The 16,118-nt window shown below is 36.5% G+C and overlaps 1 protein-coding gene and 1 pseudogene across 2 annotated transcripts in view; one reads left to right on the top strand and one right to left on the bottom strand.

Moving 5' to 3' along the window:
• Nucleotides 1-16,118, bottom strand: part of NDUFS4 (NADH:ubiquinone oxidoreductase subunit S4) — a 115,203-nt gene that overhangs the window by 45,050 nt on the left and 54,035 nt on the right. The gene's annotated exons all lie outside the window — the stretch shown is intronic.
• On the top strand, nucleotides 3,865-4,212 carry LOC131489076 (prefoldin subunit 6-like; annotated as a pseudogene).

The raw sequence follows: 16,118 nt of genomic DNA, 5'->3' as shown, positions 1-16,118 counted from the left end.
AAAAAACATGCCTCACAAATTAAATGATCAATATTGTGTCAGTGAAAACCAACATGCTTCTCTGAGTCATTTTGAAAGTTACTAAGCTAATAATTTTAAGAAGAAAGCTATAATAATAATGATCAACTTTGTAACAGTTAAGGTGACTTTTTTTTTTCTTTTTAATCCAATGCTCCAGAAGTTTTGGGATTTTTAAATCACTAAGTCATGTAGTTATCAGGCATGTAGGAGCTTTTTCAGAAGGCGAAATAAAAGGACAAAAAAGTGTGGCCACAGAGCACTTGGAATAGTCTGAAAAGATCCAATTTTTTAATCAAACAGTCCTCCTCATACCCTGGTAATAAATTAAAAGGCTGACATACACACAACATACGTTAAGAACTATGAAAACAAAAGCCATAGCAGCAAAGAACCAAATATCAAATAATTGTTGAAAAAATATCAAAGCAAAGGAACAGAAGGTAAATTAACTTCTTAAAATCAAGAAATAGTTTAAGCAATAAATGAAATTAATTAAATCTGCAAAGGAGGCTGGAAGTAATAAAAAATAACAGATCCAAACTATCCAAAAAATAGTTTTTTTTAAGATTTTTTAAAGATTTATTTATTTTTGAGAGAGAGAATGCAAACGGAGAAGGGGCAGGGTTGGGGCGAGTGACAGAAGATCTGAAGCAGACTCTGCGTTGACAGCAGTGGCAAGCTCGATGAGGGGCTCCAACTCACTAGCCATGAGATCACGACCTGAGCTGCAGTCGGACACTTAACCAACTGAGCCACCCAGGAGCCCCTAAATGCTTCTGTTTAACAAAGCAATATTCAAGAGGCAAAGATGTGAAGATCAAACCAGACTGTGAGGAGGCACATTAAGATGTGTAAGACAATTCCTTGTTAATTTAGGATAAAAGTGAAATTACCCAACAGAAGTCTCCTTTCTGACTCAGGAATTGACAGTCAGTTAGCTGAAAGTTCTAGTGATGACAGGGGACCACCTAAGTAAGTAAATATACACACACATGTGCATGCATGTGCACACATATACATTCACACCTTATACACTGTATTTTAACTTAAAAAGCATACATGTACACTCTTCTAATAATCTGATAATAGGGCCAGTATTTTTTCTTTGAGTATGGGTCCAATGATTAGAATTCTAAGTGTCGTTTCTTTGACAAGTTACCAGGAAAATAAGTTAATTTATTAGTTTGGGGGTTTTTAAATGTGAAGTTAGAATGCAAAGACATTTGTGAAACAATCAGAGTCCAAAATCTGTCTAGAATTTTATGATTTCCTTTTTACATTATAGTCTTTTGTAAATGTTTCACCTCCACCTAATTTGACAGAATTCATTAAAAATTCACCATCATCAGGGTGCTTGGGTGGCTCAGTCGTTAAGCATCAGACTTCTGCTCAGGTCATGATCTCACAGTTCATGAGTTTGAGCCCCACATCAGGCTCTGCGCTGACAGCTCAGAGTCTGGAGCCTGCTTCAGATTCTGTGTCTCCCTCTCTCTCTGCCCCACCCCTGCTTACGCTGTGTCTCTGTCTCCCAAAAATGAATAAATGTTTTAAAAAAACTTTTTTTAAAGAAATTCACCATTATCATCTTTTCTTTTTTTTAAATGTTTATTTATTTTTTGAGAGAGAGAGTGTGTGTGAACAAGTGGGCAGGGGCAGACAGAGAGGGAGATAGAGAATCCCAAGCAGACTCCGTGCATTCAGCACAGAGCCCGATGTACGGCTCAAACTCATGAACCGTGAAATCATGACCTGAGCCAAAATCAAGAAATCAAGAGCCAGATGTTTAACCAACTGAGCCAGCCACACAGGTGCCCCTCCATTATATTGCCTTTTCAAAGTATTCAACAGAACTGTCACAGAAAGAACTCCTTGTCCCCTATATAGCAATCAGATCATAGTATTCAATTAAATTATATAATCACAATTTCAAGGAAAACTAGCATAGAAACTTATGGAAACAAACACAACTGGGTCTTGGTAAGCATGACTCAATTACTGTGAGCCGAAGTCTGGCTGTATACTAAAATGAAACCTAAATTCAGCCATAGTATGTAGTGTGTTGGGGTGTCATTAAACATGTTCTATGTTCTACAGAAAGAATTGAGAGAATCAGTACCTGAACAAACTGTTAAAGGTAGTTTAAAAAAAAGTACAGATTGGGGCGCCTGGGTGGCGCAGTCGGTTAAGCGTCCGACTTCAGCCAGGTCACGATCTCGCGGTCCGTGAGTTCGAGCCCCGCGTCAGGCTCTGGGCTGATGGCTCGGAGCCTGGAGCCTGTTTCCGATTCTGTGTCTCCCTCTCTCTCTGCCCCTCCCCCGTTCATGCTCTGTCTCTCTCTGTCCCAAAAATAAATAAAAAACGTTGAAAAAAAAAAAAAATTAAAAAAAAAAAAAAAAAGTACAGATTCATTAACAAAGCCATTATTGTAAAAGAATCATCACAATGTAGTATGTAAATAGACTTTCACTGCCATCCATGATGGAATTAAGTGTTACCAGACTACTGCCCTTGACATATAAAACTGGGAAAGTTACTTTAAGCACTATTTTCAGATACTGGACAACTGGATGGTAGGCAGAATCACAGTGTAATCCCTGGAAGGAGAATTCATGATGTAGTCCTTAACTATCTCAGCTTTATGCCTGGAAGCACACTGCAGACCATGGCGAAGCCTAAGCACAACACAGTAGTTAGTATCAGAGCAGAGAAAGTAGGATTTAGGAGCTTAGGGTTGCTGAGGTAACAAACCTTTTTGAGGCAGAGTTCTGAAAAGGAGCAATTACCCAAGATAAATAAAAGGCATCCAAATTCTAAATAAAGTAAAATTATCTCTGTTCATAGATATATAGCACTCCATACACACTCACAAAACCTGTTAGAGCTAATGAACAAGTTCAGCAAAGTACCAAGATAAACACACACACACACACACACACACACACACACACACACAAAGAAACCCAGTTGTGTGTTTTTTTTAACTTTTTTTTTTTTTTTTAATGTTTAGTTATTTTTAAGAGAAAGCACAAGCAAGGAAGGGGAGGTGGGGGGGGGGGGGTGGTCAGAGGACCTGAAGCAGGCTCTGTGCTACAGCAGAGAGGCCAATGTGGGACTCAAAACTCACTAACCACAAGATCAAGACTTGAACAGAAGTCGGATGTTTAACCAACTGACACACCCATGCGCCCCCCAGTTTTGTTTCTCAATGCTAGCAATAAAGAATATGAAAAGAAAATTAAGAAAACAATTCCAATTACAGTAGTATTAAAAAGAATAAAATACCTGGGAATAAACTTAACCAAGAAGGTGAAAGACATGTACACTGAAAACTACAAAACACTGTTTAAAGAAATTAGAGAACACAAAAATAAATGGAAAGACATTTCATGTTCATGGACTGGCATGTCTTAATATTGTTCAGATGACAACATTACCCAATCAACCTACAGATTTAATGCAAACTCTATCAAAATCTCAGTTATGTTTTCTGCAGAAACAAAAATTCATCACAAAATTCATATGGAATTTTGGCCTCAAAACAAATCTTGAAAAAGAAGAACAAAGAGGACTCAAATATCTTGATTTCAAAACTTATGTAAAGCTATAGCATTTGAAATAGTGTGGTACTGGTATAAGGACAGATACAGGCCAATGAAATAGAACAGACAGCCCCAAAATAAACTCTTGCATATATAGTCAACTGATTTTCAACAAGAGGCCAAGACTGGTATACTTCAATTAATAGTGAAGGGAGAATGTCAGGCAGAAAGGCGAGTTCAGGTACCTTCCAGAGTATGAGACCCAGAGCCCCTCTCCAACTCCATGCAGGCCTTCATCCCTGCCATGGCTAAACTAATCCAGAAGAAGCTACAGGGAGAAGTGGAGATATCAGCAGCTACAGAAGGACCTGAGTTAAATCCATGTCTGGGCAGCAGAAGCCTGAGGTGCAACTAATAAAAATATTATCATTAAGGAGGAATTGGCCCTGCTGGTTCGGTCCAACATGGTCTTTAAATTTCTGGGTCCTGTGCTGGTCAAAGAGGAGATGGGAGAAGCTTGGGCCACACAGTGGGAAAGAGGCTGGACTATATCAGAGCTGAAATTAAGCAATACAAATCCCAGCTCTGGGATCCTGAACAGCAGACCGCGCTACAGAGGAAGACCCTGGCTCAGGTGCAGCAGGAGTTGTAGTGGGCCCAAGTGGCCACGGCAAGGGCTTCTAGAAGGACTAACCAGGTGTGGGGAGCAGGGAAGGACAGGAAATGAGGCAGCTCTAGGGTCTATACTGTAGCTAACAAAATGTGAAAACACCTGTTTTCTGACCAGTCACTTCTGTCATAATTGTCTCCATCCATTCCCTGGGCCCTGTCCACTTTATATATACACCACCTACATTACTCCATCAGGTCAAAATTCTTGGAACTGGAACCTCTCTGTGGCAGAGTAATCCTTCTTTCTTTATTGAGACTAAAATTAAATGTCTCAAACCTACTTCTTGTCTGTATGTGCAACCCTTAATTCTCCCTTATCTTGGCTGGCAACACCTCTATAGGAAACATGAGAAAGGCATTTACAACACAATTGTTGGGAAGGTTAGATGGGGGGAAAATAAAAGTACCAAAACCATTCAATGAAGAAAGCATATCCAAAGCCAAGGAAACTGCATATCCAAATGCCTATGAATGAAATTGGAATCTTACCTTATAGCAAATACAAAAGTTAACTCAAAATGGACCAAAGACCTAAATGTAAGAGCTAAAACTATAATACTCCTAAGAAAACACTGGGGAGTGGGGAGGGGGGTTGGGGCACCTGGGTGGTACAGTCCGTTGAGCAACTGACTTGGGCTCAGGTCATGATCTCGTGGTTTGTGAGTTAAGAGACCCGCGCCGGGCTCTGTGCTGACACATCAGAGCTGGAGCCTGCTTCGGATTTTGTGACTCCCTCTCTCTGTCTCCCCCTCCTCTCCCCCCACCGCAAGCGAACTCTCAAAAATAAACAAACGTTAAAAAATTTTTAAAAACAAAAAGAAAGAAAGAAAACACAACACTGGGGGGAAATTCCATGACACTGAATTTAAGGAGAACTTCCTGGATATGACAACGAAAGCATGTGCAACAAAAGCAAAATAAACTGGATTTCATCAAAATAAAAACATTTGTGCACAGGACATATATCTGATAAAGGATTAATATTCAGAATATATTTATTAAAAAAAGACAACAAAAAACAATCCAAATAAAAAATGTGAACAATACTTGAATATTCAAGATATTCAAATGGACAACGAGCACATGAAAAGATGTTCCGTATTGCTAGTCATTAAGAAAATGCAAATGACACCCTCAATGAGAGACCACTTCACACCCATCAGGATGGCTATTATATAAAACACAGAAAGTAAGTGTTGATGAGGATGTGAAGAAATTGAAACACTTATGCACTGCTGGTGGGAATGTGAAAATGGTACAGGCACTGTGGAAAACAGTATGGCAGTTCTTCAAAAGTTAAACATAGAATTATCATATAATCCAACCATCCCACTTCCAGGCATATACCCAAAACAACTGAAAGCAGGGACTGGAACAAATATTTGTGCATCCATGTTCACAGCAGCATTATTCACAACAGCCAAAAGGCAGAAAGAACCCAAATTGTCCACCAAGAGATGAATGAATAAACAAAATGTAGCATATATATACACAATGCAACTTGGATAATCTTAAAAAGAAGTAAAATCCTGACACATTATAAGAATTATGTAAAAATTAAGCCAGTAACAAAGGGACAAATATTGCATGAATCTACTCATAAGAAGAACGAATAATAGGCAAATTCATAGAAACAGAAGGCCTAATAAAGGTTACCAGATATTTGGGGAAGTGGGTAATGGGGAGTTAATGTTTAATGGATTCAGAGTTTCTGTTTGAGACCATGAAAAAGTTCTAGAAATGGACACTGGTGATGGCTGCACAACATTGTAATAAGCTTAAGGCCACTGAAGTGTACACTTAACAATGGCTAAGTTGGTGAATTTTGTGTTATGTGTATTTACCACAATTTTAAAAAAATGGAATGACATCTTTAAAGTGTTAAAAACCTTCAACCTAGAATTCTATAACCAGTGAAAAGGTTGTTATGAGCAGAATGTCTGTAACATTCAGTGTCCCTCTGCCCCACAAACCCGTGTATCGAAGGCTTAACCCCAAATACGATGGCATTTGGAAACATGATGGGCCTTTGAGAAGTAATTAGAGTTAGATGAATCAAGATGTGGGGTTCTTATAAAGGGATTAGTGCCTATATAAGAAGAGACACCTGAGCACTTGTTTACTCATGCCTGCCTGCACACTCACATTTGCTCTCGTTCTCTCTGTTCGCCATGTGAAGACAAGGTGAGAAGGCAGCCATCTACAAGCCTGGGAGATCATCCTAACAGGAAACCAACATGCTGGCATTTGAATCTTATATCTCTAGCCTCACAAACTATGAGAAAATAAATTTGTTATAGACACCACTCAGTCTATGGTGTTATGGCAGCCTGAGCTAAAGCAAAGTCTTTCAAAAGCAGAGGCAAAATGAAGGCATTTCCATATACACAAACACTAAGACATTTTGTCCCAATAGATGTGCACTATAAGATATGTTAAAATGAAGTTCTTCAGGATGAAAGAGATACCAGATGGAAATCTGTTATCTATATGGAGGAATGAAGAACACCAAAAATGGTAAATCAGTGGGTAAATATAAAAGATTTTTCTCCTTGTTTCTTAATTTCTTTAAAGATGACTGATTGTTTAAAGCAATATTAATAATTTACTATGAGGCTTATATTGGCAAGTAAAATGTATGTCAACATTAACACAAAGGACTAGTGTAACAGATGGAAGCACTGTTTCAAGGTTATATGTAAAGTGATATGTTACTAGTTCATAGCAGAATATAAAAACTTAAGAATGCATACTATAATCCCTAAAAGACTCACTAAAAAAAGAGGTAGAGATAAAACATCAATAGGAGAGATAAAATGGGTTTCTAAAAATGTATTCAATCTAAAATCATGATGACAAAGGTAGTAAAGGAGAGGAGAAGAAAAAAGGAAGAGAAAGGAGAAGGCAAAAGGAAGGGAGGGAAATCAAATGGGAATGAAAAGGTAGAAATTACACATTAACAGAGATATATTAAATTAACAAAATTTAAGATAAAAATTATAAGATCAACTCAATACATGCAAAAAAAGCATCTGACAAAATTTAACATCTATTTATGATAAAAACTCAACAAAGTGGGTTTAGAGGGAATGTGCCTCAACATAATAAAAGCCATGTGACAAGCCCACAGTCAACATACTCAATGGTGGAAAGCTGAAAGCTTTTCCTTTAAGATCAGACACAAGACAAAGATGCCCACTCTTGCCACTTCTGTTCAACATTAATATGGGAAGTCCTAGCCAGAGCAATCAGGCAAGAAAAAGCTATAAAAGGCATCCAAATTGAAAAGGAAGAAACAACATGGTCACTCTTTAGATGACGTGGTATTATATGTACAGAAAACCCAAAAGATCCCATCAAAAAATATTAGAACTAGGGGTGCCTGGGTGGCTCAGTTGGTTTAGTGTCGGACTTCGGCTCAAGCCATGATCTTATGCTTTGTGAACCCCACATGGGGCTCTGTGCTGACAGCTTGCTCAGAGCCTGGAGACTGCTTCAGATTCTGTGTCTCCTTCTCTCTCTGCACCTCCCCCACTCACGATCTCTCTCTCTCTCTCTCTCTCTCTCTGCCCCTCCCCCATTTGTGATCTCTCTCTCTCTCTCTCAAAAATAAATGTTTAAAACAATATATATTAGAACTAAAAATGAATTTAACAAAGGTGCAGGATACAAAAGCAACACACAAAAACCTGCTGCATTTCTTTTCTTTTTTTATAAATTAAAAAAATGTTTTTACTTTTTTTTTTTTTTTTTTTTTTTGAGAGACAGAGCACAAGCAGGGGAAGGTCAGAGAAAGAAACGGAGACACAGAATCCAAAGTAGGCTTCAGGCTCCAAGCTGTCAGCACAGAGTTCAATTAGGGGCTCGAACCCACAACCCATGAGACCCTGACCTGAGCTGAAGTCAGACATTTAACTGATTGAGCGACCAGGCACCCCAAACCTGCTGCATTTCTACACACTAAAAATAAACTATCAGAAAGAGAAATTAAGAATACAATCTCATTTAAAATAGCATTAAAAAGAAAATTATCTAGGAATATATTTAACCAAGGATGTAAACGTGTATAATGAAAACTATGGGACATTGATAAAAGAAAATGAAGACAGAAATAAATGGAAAGACATCCCATGCTCATGGACTGGAAGAATATTGTTAAAATGTCTACACCATTCAAAGTAATTTATGGATTCAATGCAATTCCTATCAACATTCCAATGGCAGTTTTCTCAAATAGAACAAACAGTCCTAAAAAAGACTCCAAATAGCCAACCATTCTTGAAAAAGAACAAAGTTAAAGGAATCATGCACTCTGACTTTAAACTATATTACAAAGCTACAGTAATCAAAACAGCAACAGCACTGGCATAAAAATTCACATATAGACCAATGTCACAGAATAGAGTCCAGAAATAAACCCAAGCATACATGGTCAATTAATTTTCAACAGAGTCAAAAATACACAATGGAGAAAGGACAATTTCTTGAATAAAAGGTGTTGGGAAAAACTAGACAACCGCATGAAAAAGAATGAAACTGACTATGATCTTATGCCATACACAAAATTATCTCAAAATGGATTAAAGATATGAACATAAGACCTGAGACCATAAAACTTCTAGAAGAAAATACAGACAGTAAGCTCCCTGATATCAGTCTTGGCAATGACTCTTCAAAGTAAAAGTAAATAACAGGACTATATCAAATTATAAACTTTCTACACAGCAAAGAAAACCATCAACAAAATGAAAAAGGCAACCTACTGAATGAGAGAATACATTTGGAAATCATATATCTGATAAGAGGCTAATATCCAAAAAATTTAAAGAATGTATACAACTCAATAGCAAAAACAAAAAAAACAAACAGAAATCTGGCTAAAAAATTGGCAGAAGAACTGAACAGACATTTTTCCAAAGAAGACATACAGATGACCAAAAGGTACATGAAAAGATGTTCAACATCATCAGTGATCAGGGATTTTAAATGCAAATCAAATGACAATGATCTATCACCTCACACCTGTTAAAATGGCTACTATCAAAAAGACCAGAAATAACAAGTGTGGTAGGGGTGTGGAGAAAAGGGAACACCTGTGTTACTGTTCGTGGAAATGTAAACTACAGTGCAGTCACTGTAGAAAACAGCATGGAAGGTCCTCAAAAAGTTAAAAATAAAACTACTATTTATTTAAAAATATCGGCAATTCTACTTCTGGGTATGTATCTGAAGAAAACAAAAACACTAATTTGAAAAGATATATGCACCCCCATGTTCATTGTAGCATTATTTATAATAGCCAAGATATAAAAACAACCTAAGTGTCCACCAATGGATGAATGAGTAAAGAATTTGTGGTATGTATGTATGGTTTGTATATACACATATAGGTGTGTGTGCATATATATATATATATATTAACATGTATATATATTTAATGGAATAATATTCAAAGAATGAGATCTTTCCATTAACAACAAAATGGATGGACCTCACATGAATTGTGCTAAGTGAAATAAGTCAGAGAAAGACAAATACTGCATGATCTCTCTTATGTGTGGAATCCAAAAAAAAAAAAAAAAAGGCAAAACACACACACAAAAAACAGAAAACACCAAGCCCATAGATACAGAGAACAGATTGGTGACTGTCGGAGATGGGGGGCTAGAGTGAAAGAAATGGGTGAAGTTGAAAGAAAGAAAGAAAGGAAATAAAGAAAGAGAGAGGGAGGAAAGAAGGAAGGGGAAAAAAGTCAAATGGGAATTAAAAGGCAGAGACTGTTAAACTAGGTAAAATAAAAGCAAGAGCCAAATATATGTATGTGCAAGGGACAAACTTAAAACATGAGCTCACAAACAGGTTAAAAGTAAAAGAGTGAAACATGATGCACCATGCAAAACTAAGAAGAAAGGAGCAGCTGTTTAATGTCACCCACGTAGACTTCAGAATAAGGATTAGCACCAGGAAAAGGGGGACCTTACATACCGATAAAAACATCAATTTGTTAAGCACACATAACACTCTTCAGTGTTTATACATTCAACGTTTATGCATCTAACAGTAGAGCTTCAAAATAGGTGAAGCAAAAAAGTGAACTACTAACATAAGAAACAGACAAATTAAAGTTTGAGATGTTAACACTACTCTCAGTAATGGACAAAAGATGTAAACAAAATTATTAGGCAGGATGAAGAAAATCTGAACTCTATATACCAACATAAAACTTAATTGAAATTTATGGAACACCAAACCCCGAAACTAGAAAATGCACATTCTTTCCAAGTATACATGGGAACATTAAGACAGATGACATTCTGAGCTATTAAAAAAAAAAAAAAAAGTCTTAAGAAATTTCAAAACCGAATTCAGAGTGTGTTTCTGACTACAATAAATTAAATAAAAAATCAATATTAACATAGTTCACCAAATAAATGACAAAGTAAGTACTGTAGACATTTTTTAAAAGGATTAGCTTACATTGTTCTGGAAAGGCATTATAACAAGAATAAGAAAGAATACAGACTGACATGTAAGATACGGAGAATGCTTCATAACTTCCTCAGGTACAGTCTTTATATAACAAACTGTTATAATGCATTATAAAATAACAGTAGTAATAGTACTAATTGCTATGCATTTTACATATATTTATGATAGAAGTCTCATCAACCTGAATATCATGAATTGATAGTACAATGATAGCTAACTTCATAATGTTGATCCTCAGGATGTACTAAGCTTTGAAGTACTTTCAATGCATTTAAATATTTTAAATACATTAAAATATTAAAGGTGTTTTTACTGTTTTCTACTTCTTGTATGTATTCCACTTCTTAGAATTTGTTATACCCATGTGTCAGACTCTGAAAGGCATCCACAGAACTGGACCATGTATGCTAAAAAAAAAAAAAAAAAAGGCTATGAAGAGCCACACCTCTAAAATTATATAGAGTTAATTAGTAACCTCTAGAAGTATCCTGTATTATCTTTAGGTATCAAAAAATATTTGAAATATTAATATTAACCCCTTTGATCTAGTAATTCAACTCATAGAATCAATCCTAAAATAAAGATGCTATCAAAGATTAGACTTAGGTATAAAGTTGTTCATTCTAGCATTGTATGTAATTGTGAAAAATTTTAAATAATGCGAAGAATAACAATAGGTATGATTATGCTATAGCCATACGATGGGAGACTATACATCCATTTACAATTATGCTTTTGAATAATATTGATTGACAGAGACAGAAAGAGCATAAGTAGGGAAGAGGGGCACTAGGAGAGGGAGAGGGAGAGGGAGAGGGAGAGGGAGAGGGAGAGGGAGAGGGAGAGGGAGAGGGAGAGGGAGAATGAATCTTAAGCAGGCTCTACGCTAAGTGCAGAATCCAATGGGGGGCTTGATCCCATGATACCGGGATCATGACTTGAGTTGAAATCAAGTGTTGGATACTCAAGTGACTGAGCCACTCAGGCACCGTAGTGCTTTTGAATACTTTTTAAGATATTCAAAATATAATGCAAATACAGTATGCATTAATGAAAAAAAATAGTACATCAAATTATGAAGCATGATGTGTTCTATATAAATATGGTTGGTGTGTTTAAATATTCATAGAAAAATGAATATCACCAAGACTCAAATTAAAGATGATTTTAATTTTCTTTGTACTTTTATACTTCCAAGTTAATGTTTCTATAATGTGCATATTTTACAGTTAAAATCAGTAAAGTTTTAAAATTACATATAGTTTAATAACTGAATAGAACGTATAATGAATTAAGGCCTTCAGAAACTTATTTGGAGTAATACAGTTTAAAGTTCCCATTAAAAACTGGTTATAGGGATGCCTGGGTGGCTCCACAGTTGTGCATCAGATTCTTGATTTCAGCTCAGGTCATGATCTTAGCATCACGTGATCAAGCCCATTTCGCTCAGGTTATGATCTCCCAGTTTGTGAGTTCAAGATCCACAAGGAGGCCCACATCAGGCTCCTTGCTGGTGCTAACCTTGCGAAGCCTGCTGGGATTCTCTCTCTCTCATCCTCTCTCTCTGCCCCTCCTGTATGCTCTCTCTCTCTCTCTCTCTCTCTCTCTCAAAATAAATAAACTTAAAAAAAAAATAGGTTGTAAGTGACTAAAGAAATTTCTCATTGAAACGATAATTGTATAGACTGTCAAACGATTGTCAGAAACTAACGAGATAGTAATATCAAAGGTGATTTAGTAAAATGCAAAAGGCTGTTAGAAATAGATAAGTTACATAACAAAAATCATTAACTACACACACATATACATACACAAACGAACACCTCTAATATATTAACATAAGATCATTGTAACTGAGGTCAATATTTTGCTCCAAAATCCCCTAGCACTCAGTGTCTGAATAGAAATGTGACTCATAATAGTTTTCTCAATTACTTCAGATTCAGTTAAGGATAACAAACATCATTCCAGTTTGCTTCTCTCTTCAGACAACTCCACATAGGAAAAGGGGGGGGGGGGGAGGAAAAGAGCTTTTATTGAATGATGAAGTAAGTAAAATATTATATCTCCTCTTATTTAATGTATTCTCAAACTAACTTGCAAAACAAATCTGAAAAGTCATTTCCATTTTATAAGGACAAGGAAGTTAAATTACTTGCTCAAAGTCTTACAGCTTAAAGAAGGGATTAAAAAACCTAATGTTGTAGCTATAAAATCAGTCCATACTCTTTCTAGTATCCCAAAGTCTCTCACTAGGGTGAAAATTTCAAGTAATATAATGTACAAATCATGGCATTTCTTTTTCCAATTAGTAAATGTCTTCAAAAGTCCTATATATTCTCAAGGGGGGAAATAAGGCAATGAGGGAAGAAAAGCTATTAGAGGGTAGGGGCCATCTCTGTCTCTCCTCTCTAGGTCTGACATGGCTTTCCCAGGATTTTGAGAGAAGGGAGAAGAAGTAAAGAAATAAAAAGGACAAAAGTAACAGAAATGTGGAAAAATGAAGAGAAAGGGAGGAAGAACAAGAGTAAAAGAGACAAAGGGGTAGGAAAAGGAAAAGAATTGATGAAGTCCTTTATAGTTTTATAAAGGCTGCTGAAAGGGGAAACTGACAGGGGTGAAGGGGAAACCAAGCAGCCAGAAAAAGATGACTGTCAGCTTCATAGTCAGCAAAAGATGAACACAGAGTTACAAAGACAGAGGGAAATAGTTATACAAACACTGGAGAGAGAGAGAGACAAATCTCAAAAAAGCAGACAGAAAGAGGGAGAAAGGAATGGCAGAAAGAAGTCAAAATTAAAATGAAGACAGACAACCATCTCCACCTGCCCATGCCACCAGCTGAAGCAAGGAACAGAAACTTAAATGTTTTTGGGGCTTTGTCAGCACCCACTTGGTGGACAGCAGCTCAGTTCATTTATTTTCCTTCACAGTGATGACGGTTCTCCACTTTACCCTCCCCTTTCGGGGGTGGAGTGGGGCGAGTGTAGGAAGACCAGGGAGAGTGGTGAATTAGAGGAATGAGATGAATTTATTATTTCAGGTCCCAATATGATCTTTAACAAAAAGCATTTCAAATTCAGAAGATAAAGAATACAAGAATCAAGCATCACTGAATTGTTATACCATATGTAAAATCTAAAATGTAAAGACAAAAACCAGGATCTTTTGTTTTTTAAATGTTTATCTATCTAATGAGAGAGAGAGAGAGATGGGGGGGGGGGGGGCAGAGACAGAGAGGGAGAAAGAGAATCCCAAGCAGGCTTCATGGTGTTAGTGTACCGAGGCTTGACCCCATGGACCCAAGAGATCATGACCTGAGCCAAGATCAAGTGTCGGATGCCCAACTGACTGAGCTACCCAGGCACCCCAATCAGGATCTTTTTTTAAATGGCTGTTCAAAATCTAATCACTTGTAGAAAACTTTAGGAAAGTTTTATTCACTTAGGAGTGAATAAAAAAGGCAACAAACTAACCACTTCCTTTGAGCTTCTTTCAAGTGACCTTTAACCATAAAAGCCAAGTAATTCCCAAGCTTTTTTGATCAGTAAATCAGATAAAATCACTTTCCTACTTAAAACCCTATAATGACTTCCCATTATAATTAAGATAAAAATAAAATTCAAACTTCTTACCATGAACATAAAAATTGTACCTGATGCCGTCCCTGCCTACCTCTTTTACCCCATTGAGTTTAATTCTCCCCCTTTTCATTATGTCACAGCGTTCCTTCTCTTGACTACTACCAGCCGGTTTACACTTCAGGACATTAGCTTCTTCCTCTACCTGGTAGGTTCTTGGATTCTCACATAGCTGGCTCCTTTTCATCATTCAGATTTTAGTTCATATATCATACCTTCTCAAAGTGGCTTGCTTTGATTGCCCTACAAATAACCCCTTTTTTGCCCATCCACTCCCCAGTTACTCTCTATCCCATCACCTCTCATTTTTTTCTGTAACATTCATTAATCTATGAAAGTACCTTAATTATTTAGAAAGCTGGCATATGCTTATACATAAGAATATAAGCTCTAAGGGCAACAATGTTGTTCCATATTTATGGCTAAATGCTCAAACTACATAGGTGCTCAACAGTGGTGCTATATATATATATGCATATATATACACTTAAAAAATGGATTAAACAAATAAAAAAGTACAGTAAGATTTTGTATTATAAATAAGAGACAAGTAAAAATACATCCCTTGCAGAATCTTCACAAATAACTACAGATTGTCATAGTTGAAAACTCGTAGCCCTAAAATAGTTTTAATCTCTAAACACTCTAGGCATAGGCCATGTCAGCCATATTTGAATGTTTAATACATCATAATGTTTACTGAACTAGGAACTCATTTTAATTTCTCAGATGTCAAATTTCAAACTACTCAATTAGGCTTAAAAATCTTTTATTTTTTTTAATGTTTATTTATTTTTGAGAACAGAGAGAGACAGAGGATGAGCAGCGGAGGTGCAGACAGAGAGGGAGACACAGAATCCGAAGCAGGCTCCAGGCTCTGAGCTATCAGCACAGAGCCCAACACGGGGCTCAAACTCATGAGCTGTGAGACAGTGACTTGAGCTGAAGTCGGATGCTTAACTGACTGAGCCACCCAGGCACCCCTTAAAAATCTTTTTAATTGACAGACTTTAACTATAATAATATATGCTTAGTAGTCATTGTAATAGATACAAATCTGTACACTAATCAGATCCTCAGTTCTTAAAATTACATTAGTGTTCTCGGCCCAACATATGTCGTATATGTTGTTTAGAGAAAGCCAAGATCATTTCTTATACCTATTCTAGTGGAAGCATTAAAATTAAAAAAAAACACTCAATTATTAACATGTGATATACTCTACACTGAAAGAAGTATTAAACATGAAACAGGAATGGAACAAAAAGCTTATTCATATATTCTTGAAAAGTGTGCCTTATGAAGCAGAGTTTTGTGAAAACAGTACACTACATACAGTTAAGGGTTCCGTATCACTACCCTTTTTTAAATGTCCTCATCTCATAAAACATGAATGATATCTGCAAGCTTGCAAGTGGTATTTTGAAGAGTTAGAATTAGTACAGACTAAGTCACATAAAATTAGAAAGCCTGAACACAGAAACAGAATCAAAGTTTGCTAGTCTCAAATTCTGAGGTCTGCATTCTCCTTCCCTTTGCTCTAGTTCTGTTTCTCGAAATACATGATTTAAAGAGGAAAAAAAAAAAGTGTCACCAAAAGATAGTACTCCTATTTTTTTCACTTCCTCTCACCCCTGCCTTCTTTAAGAACTTACTGTAAGATGATGAACATGAGGCTTTAACAAGTTTAAAGCAGATATCTGGATGAATTCTTAAGTTTTGAAATTATCTGGTAGGTAGGCCAATTAAAAAAACA

This window comes from Neofelis nebulosa, chromosome 1, assembly GCF_028018385.1.
Source record: "Neofelis nebulosa isolate mNeoNeb1 chromosome 1, mNeoNeb1.pri, whole genome shotgun sequence".
Classification (NCBI taxonomy): Eukaryota; Metazoa; Chordata; class Mammalia; order Carnivora; family Felidae; genus Neofelis; species Neofelis nebulosa.
Note: the sequence above shows the minus strand (reverse complement) of the source record. Positions and strands in the feature narration are given on the sequence as shown.